Source organism: Mustela nivalis (genome assembly GCF_964662115.1).
Source record: "Mustela nivalis genome assembly, chromosome: 10".
NCBI lineage: Eukaryota > Metazoa > Chordata > Mammalia > Carnivora > Mustelidae > Mustela > Mustela nivalis.
In genome coordinates, this window is record NC_139029.1 from 12,490,232 (window position 1) to 12,498,149 (window position 7,918).

Here is a 7,918-nt window from a genome sequence, read left to right on the forward strand (position 1 = left end):
TCATACCTGGGGGGGAGGGGCCACATGGGGTGGGGTGGGAAGCACGTGCAGAGTGAGAAGGGAAAGGGACGCGAGAGCCAGCTTGTTCCCTCTGCCTCCCATAGGAAAACCCAGGAGCTGTCCCAGAAGGAGCCGCTCCAGAAGATTCTGGCATTTTTATCACATCACGGTCCCCATACCATACCAAATCTCTAGAATCACCGTCATCCCTATGACCACCTCTGACACTGTGATCTTTGTGGCTACCATCAGTCACTACCATTGTCACCACTATGGCCTTCCCCATGATCTCTACCACCACTCAACCAATACCCACCAATGTGATCACCATTACCCACTACAATCTCTGTCATCACTAGAGTCGCCGTCATACCTACTATTCCTAGGAAAATATCATCACCTCTGCCATCACTAAAACCACGTGTCTGTGACCACCACTACGAATGCCACCATCACTGCCAGCACCATCATCTTCATCATATCATCGCCATCATCATCTTCACCAACATCATTGTCATCAAGGGTATCACCGCCATCACCACCACCACCGTTACCATCATCTGCATCACCTCCATCACCACCACCATCATTGTTATCATCTTCATCACCATCCCCCCCACTGTTACCACCATCATCATCTTCGTCACCATCATTACCACCATCTTCCCCACCATCACCACCACCACCATACTCACCACCATCACTGTCACCACCATCCCACCACCACCATCATCACCATACTCTTCACCATTTGCATCATCACCAATATTATTGCTATCAACATCATCAACGTCACCACCCTTACCACCGTCACTTCATTGGACTCCCCACCATTATCACAGGCATCAGAACGTTCAAGAATGTGCCCAGTACCATCCCTGGCACCATCACCCTCCCATTCTCAAACCAGCACATCACCTCCCCCACCATCACGTACAGGGTGCATTTCTTAGAGTCAGCCCTTTATCATCTCCTTTGCACACTCTTTCCTTCATCCCTCTCTCTCAGATTATCTTCGCCTTCTCTGCACCAGGTCACTAATTCAAATCTCATGCTTGCATGAAGGCGGCTCACCTAATCTGGAGCGGTGCCGCCACCCCCATGGGGCTCACAGGGGAAGGGCGAGCAAGGGAAATCCCTTGCAGTCCTGGAAACACCCCCCACCCACCACCACCACTGCCTAACCGCAGTCCTAGGGAAATGCAAACCTTCCCCTCCAGCCTGAGAACCTGCTACAGAAAAACCACATTCCTGCCTTCCAAAGGCATACCTGTTGGTTTCTAGACCGGACCTTGACACAGACTCCCTTGCCAAAGTGAGTGGGGGTGGTTTGGATTGTCTCTACAACCCCCCGCCCCCAGGCTCAAGTATCCTATAAGTCTTTACTAAGAGATGTGACACGGGACACCCAGGCCCCCGTGTTTCAGGACTCCATTGCCGACGATCTTGGTAAGGTGAACTGTGCGGGTTCCCCCTGCAGGCCAGTAGGGGATTGGCAATGAATGAGGAGGAGCATTCTGAGCCCTGGGTCACGGCCTGGTCCCCCAAGGACCACGGAACCAGCTCAGGCTTCCCACCCCATCCCCATCACCACGTCCAGCCTCACATGGGAGACTCACTCCTTGCACTGGGGCACCTGCAGGAAGTTGAGGTGGACGATGCCCTTCACGTTGGCATGGAGGGAGAAGAGACCACCCAGGAGGTAATCCCCAGCCAGGTAGAAGTCTGAGTTCTCAGCCGGCGCAGCCAGGACCCACAGCAGGATGAACAGGGAGCAGACCGCCCTGGCCCGGGGTCCCATGGCTGGGAAGTGGGGGTCCCCGGAGGTGGCCCTGCCTCATCAGAGAGCTGGCAGCTTGACACCAGGGGATTTGCACAGACATTTACATAGTGACCGCCCTGCCTTGGCCCTTGGGGCAGGGAAAGCACCTGGGACAAGTAGAGAGGTCTAAGAACTCAGGCAGGAAAAGGAGGAGGCTGGAACTAGAAGGACCGCCTCCCAGGACATGGTGGGACCTGGGTGGTCTGGGAGAACCCCATCTGGAAGTAGAGAAAGCACGTCCTGCTAACTTGGACACTCCCTAGCCTGCCACTTGTTGAAGACCGGTCTCGCGCCCCTAACGTTTCCAACATTTGGGAGTCAGGGACACAAATACTCACCCAGGAGACAGAGCAGGCTGACAAAAGGATCCCAAGCTTCAGACCCTGATCAAGTGGAGGCTGGCATGTGGTAATTCACATATGGCATCTGACCCACAGCAGGTGTTCCGGAAGTAACAGCCGTTGTCAATAAACCAGGCGTCGCGCTGCGTGGTTACCGTTCACCGTCTCGTTCAATGCTCATGATAACCAGGACCATTACCGGTCCCATTTCACAGATGAGGAAACTGAGGCACAGAGACGTTAAGAAACCCACCCTGGGTGGCACAGCCAGCAAAGCCGGGATTCAAATCCCACAGTCAGATTCTAGGGCCTGGCTCTTCATCTCCATCTTCACATCGTGAAGTTACTTCCTTTGAGAAAAAAACAGCAGCAGCAGCAAAGAGAATGGGGGGTGGGCAGCTTCCCTCTGCCAGCCCAACAATCAGTCAGTCAGCTCTGCTGAGTGAGCCCCCTCGGGGCACCCCCTTTGCACCCAGCTCCAAGAGGCAGGGTACGGTCCAAAAGGAAAGCTGAACATTTCCAAAGTCCAAGGTGACTACCCCGGTGGGATGGAAGGGGGATGGTCCCAGCAAACCAGGCACCCGTTTGAATCAGAGACCCTGTCCATGTAATGCCGTGTTGGTTCTGGCCAGCCCAGACGATGCGTGGCCCGGCAGGAGCCTGGGGGCACCCGGAGGCTCAAAGCAGACAGGTCCCATCAGAGCCCCTGGGGTCCAGGGCTATGAGGAGAGGAGGCTTCAAGACACCAAAAGCTGACCCCAAACCCCACCGTCCTGCCCTGTCCCACTCCAGCCAAGCCCGGCTTCTCCTTCAAGGGCTTCATCATGGGGCAGGGGTCCCAGTCGTCACGGGCACAGCTCACAGCCTTATGTGGCTGACAGGTTCCCACCGACGGCTATGTCCACACTCGAGGCAGCTGGAGACGACATGACTCCAGCCAGCCTGGACTGAACTTCAGCTGTTTGCTGTGCGCTCCCAGGTGGTACTAACCTCTCTGAGCCTCTGTTCTCTCCCCTCCTGAAATGGGGATAATAATTCTAGCCTCGTGGGATGGGTGTGGGGGTTACGTAAAATGGCGCGTGGGAACCGCGCGTGCAGAGCAGACCCTAGAGAAAGGTAAATCGACCAAAGAGCAACATTTTCCTTTCCCGTAAAGGAAGAAAATGCCATGGGGTTGGCGCGGGGGCGGGCGCCACGGACGCCGTACCTTGCCGGAAGAGCCCAAAGCTTCACGAAGCTTCCCCGTAAGGTGCTGCGTATCTTTGGCAACTTCGGGGGGGGCACCCCTCCCCACCCGGGCCCCTCCTGGGGTGGAGTCACCCCACAGACATTTAGAATGGTTTGAAAAGCCTCCTGGTGCTGTGGAAACGTGCAGATTTGCTCTGTGATCTTGGGCCTGTCCCTGCCCCTCTCTGGGCCGATGTCAACCAGCACTCAGGAGGGGAGACCCAGCCCATAACACAAAAGGAAGAGCCATGCCTGGCTCTCTGGAGGGGTGGGTTCTGGGCCTGGCTCCCAACTCTCCCGTCCTCGGTTTCCTCGTCTGTACAAGGGGAAGCCCTCTTTGGATTGTCCTTATCCTCCATACCCCCCCCAACCCCGCCGTCAGCAAGTCAAAAGTCCCAGCCTGATTTCATCCTCGGTGCCCCCCGACCCACGGGGTTCTCTCCGGACCCCTCCCCCTCTTGCCACACCCAAGTTCAGACCCACCTCACCTCCTTTCTAGACCTCTGTCACCCGACCCTGACAGTTCGGAACACAGCTCTACCCCAACTCACTCTACCACCTCCTGGATTCCCCATTGCCTGCACGATCACGGCTGGACTCCTAGCCTTGGCATTGGAGGCCTCCCCAGCCTGGCCCCAGCCCAGCCATCCTCTGTGACCCTGCGTGTGCAGCCTGCCCCAAACCACAGCAGCCTCCTAGGAATGGGGTCCCCAGAGGCTGTTCCCAGGATGGCCTGCCGGAGCCTCCGAGACCAGTCACCTGCCGGCCGGACACTTGGGCAGTGGGGAGGGTAACAAAAGAGCACATTTCCAGGGTGTGGTATAGGCCAGGCATCGTGTCAGTCAAGCACTTTATGTACATTATATCATTTAATTCTCTCAAATACTCTGTGAAGCAAGCATTATTTTTTTTTAAAGATTTTATTTATTTATTTGACAGACAAAGATCACAAGTAGGCAGAAGGCAGGCAGAGAGAGAGAGGAAGGGAAGCAGGCTCCCTGCTGAGCAGAAAGCCCGAGGCGGGGCTCGATCCCAGGACCCTGAGATCATGAACCGAGCTGAAGGCAGCGGCTTAACCCACCGAGCTACCCAGGCACCCCAAAGCAGCCATTATTAAATCCCACTTTAAAAACAAGGAAACTGGGGCACCTGGGTGGCTCAGTTGGTTAAGTGACTGCCTTCAGCTCGGGTCATGATCCTGGGGTCCTGGGATCGGGTCCTGCATCGGGCTCCCTGCTTCCCCCGCTGACCTCTCTCCTCTCATGCTCTCTCTTTCTCTCTCTCTCTCAAACAAATAAATAAAATCTTTAAAAAATAAAATAAAATAAACATAAAAACAAGGAAACTGAGGGGCACTTGGATGGCTCAGTGGGTTCTGCCTCTGCCTTTGGCTCAGGTCACAATCCCAGGGTCCCGGGCTGGAGCCTCACGTCAGGTTCCCTGCTCAGTGGGGAGTCGGCTTCTCTCTCTCCCTCTGCCCCTCTCCCTGCGCATGCTCTCTTTCTCTCTCAAATAAATAAATAAATAAAATCTTAAAACAAACAAACAAGGAAACTGAGGCTGAAAGGTTAACCAACTTGCCAAGAGTCACACAGCTAGTAGGATTTAGAGCCAGGCTGGCGCTGGAGAAGGATCAGTCAGTCATTCCAGGGCACAATGACGACACACGGCAGTTCTGAGGAGGGACAACCAAGATGCCGGTTGCTGAAAGACTCTGGAACATTCTGGAGACTTCCAGCAAAATCAGCCAGGCTGGGGGTAGGTTGGTGGGTGGGTAAGGAGATGGTAGAGAAAGAAAGCATCCCTGGGTGCAGGCCATTCACCCGGCCGGCACTGGCGAGCCCGCCATGTGGCAGGGCTGGGTGGGACCCAAGGGACACAGCAAGGACACACAGGGATATGGCTTCTGCAGGGGAGGCAGGGTCTGTACCACATGGCCTGGGAGGACAGTGGTGGCCATGCGCACGGTCACCTCCTTTACTAACACGTTCTGCGGTCTCAAGGCGTGCCGAGCACTGAGTGGAGCCCTCCCCATCTCCGTCATGCTTCCGATGTGCTACTGTTATGTCTCCACTTGGCAGATAAGGAGGATGAGGTTCAGAGAGGGACAGTAACTTATCCAAAGCCACACAGCGAATATGTGGCCTGGAGAAATCCAAGATCCTGGAGGGGCTCCAATGAGAAAGGAATAAGGGGCCCCCTTGACAGGGATGATCTCTCTGAAGGCCGAAGTCTGAGGAAGGAGCACTGGACTGAGAGTCAGGAGTCTTGGCTTCCGGGCCCGCTCTGCCCAACTACCCCTAGGCAAGTCACCGCCACTCTTTGGGCTGCAGTCTCCCTCCCCGTAAAACGGATTCAGGGCTTCTTAGCATTTCAGGGGCAAGAATCCCTCTGAGATTCTGATGAAAGCCCCGGACACGGATGCATACAGAGGGGCAAGTGGGTGAGGCTGGGGTGCTGGCCGCCCTGAGGACAGGTGCCCGGGGACCCTGCACCACTGGCACTCTCATTCGGGGTGCACACACTCCGAGGTGGCCAGGGCCCAGCGTCCAGGTCCAGGTCCAGGTCCCCACGTTCACACCTGCGTGGCCATCGGTGGCCAGGGTGGCAGAGACCATGACCGGTTTATGCAAAGGATGTGGAGGAGAGGGGACAAGGACACAGGCGTCAGGAAAAGCTGCCCATTTGCTTTGCATCTGCTTCCCCCAGGGCTCGCAGAAAGAAACTGGCCATATTTGCTTTGGGTTGGAAAGAGCTCCCTGAACCTCCCTCCTCCCCCCACCGTGGTGTCTGGAGGGGGGGGTGGGGCACAGGGGCCTCCCCGAAGAGAGGCCTGACCCCCATGACTGGGGCGCTGCCTCAGCTCCTCTCCTCCACCTGACCCTCCAACCTCTCTACAGATTTGCACGCGGTTCCCCTTGCTGCTCTGCACCCAACCCCCTCCCAACCCCTCTCCCAGCATTTTCCTTCTCTTTCTTTCCTGCCTATGCCGCCTCCTCCAGGACAAAATTGGGCAGCTGGAAACCTAGCTCAGCAGGGGACACAGGCGGCAGGACCTCTGCCCCTGGGAAGGTCGTGCGGCCCCAGCCAGCCTGGTTCAGAGACAACCCGGGAGAGGGTCCCTGGGCACGGGAGCTTTGGAGCCAGTTCCCAGGGACCCCAGCCTTAATCAGTCACGCCTCTGAGAGACGTTCCAAAGGCAAAAGTAGAGCGAGCAGATGGTGTGGCCCCTGGAGAGGCCCCTGGGTGGAGGAAGCAGCAGAAACCGTGTCCCGTGGGAGCAGATGAAGGAATGAGGACGTTGAGCCCAGGGAGGAAGCCTCAGGGAGCTCTGGCCAGGAGTGGAAAGGGCCGGATGGGGAAGGGGGCGGTCCTATTCCTGCACCTGTAGGGGCCCAGCCTAGCCCTGAGGGCCAGGGGTCAGGCGGCAGCGACGAGCTCTGCCTCCTCTCCGCTTCCCTGCCTCTGAAGCGGCCACAGCCACCCTCGGTGAGGGAGAGTAAATAAGATGAACATGTCAGAAATCTGCCTGGTGCACGAGAGCAAACACCAGAACCACAGTGTCAGTGGCGTTCTTGATTTTAACCCGGACAGAAGGTTGGGCTCTAGGACTCTGTACGACCCTCCTAGGGCTCGGATCTGCCCAGCCTGGCTGCCGACCCTGGCTCTGCCTCTTACTGGCTGTGTGAACATCCCAGGCACGTCCCTCTCTGAGCCCCACTCTGTTCCCGATGCCTGCCTCGATGCGCACCATGGAGCGGGCACCCGACAGGTCCTCAGCTCCCTCGCCCTGCCCCGGCCCCTTGTGCCGAGTGCTCCGGGGGTTGGAGTGTGACTGCCTGGGCACATGGGGCCTGGAGGGAGGATACGCCAGAGCCCTTGGGCAGAATTCCGATGTATGCTGGACACCTAGGGGTCATGTGGCTCCTGTTCCACCATCCAGGGAGGCTGCCGACACCCCGAGAGTGGAGGTGGGCCGCCTGGGCCTCATCCGTCCCTGCCCTGGATGGTTCCCACCTGGAAGCTGCTGGGTTCCTGCAAGGGACCAGGCCAAAGGGACCACGGGGTGCTGGTATGGTCACCAGGAAGAGTTCTGTCCCTGCCCCGAGTGGGTCTCCCTCCCCGGGGCAGTTTCCTCATTTGGGAAATGGCTAGAAGAACACTGCCTCCCTCACAGGCCCGTCTGGCTCCAGGTAACCGGTGGGAGCTGCTGACCCGGTGACAGGTGCTCGGTGGCGCGAGGGCACAGGAAACCAGGACAGAGGTGGGAGGCAGGAGTGGATAACGGGTACTTATTCACCCAGCGCCTCAGTCTGTAGGGAATGGGTCACGTGATCCTCAGCTCCCCGAGAAGTGCCAAGCCTCAGGGTGGGCGTGGGAGCCAAGGCTCGGGGAAGGGGCACTAAGACCTGACCCCAGGGCTGTGTGCGCTCCCAGGCGCCGCTGCGACACTTAAGAGCAAAGCCCTGGCAGGCGGACACAGGGACCATGTCCTGCTGGTGTGTAGTTACTTCACCCACCCATGCCT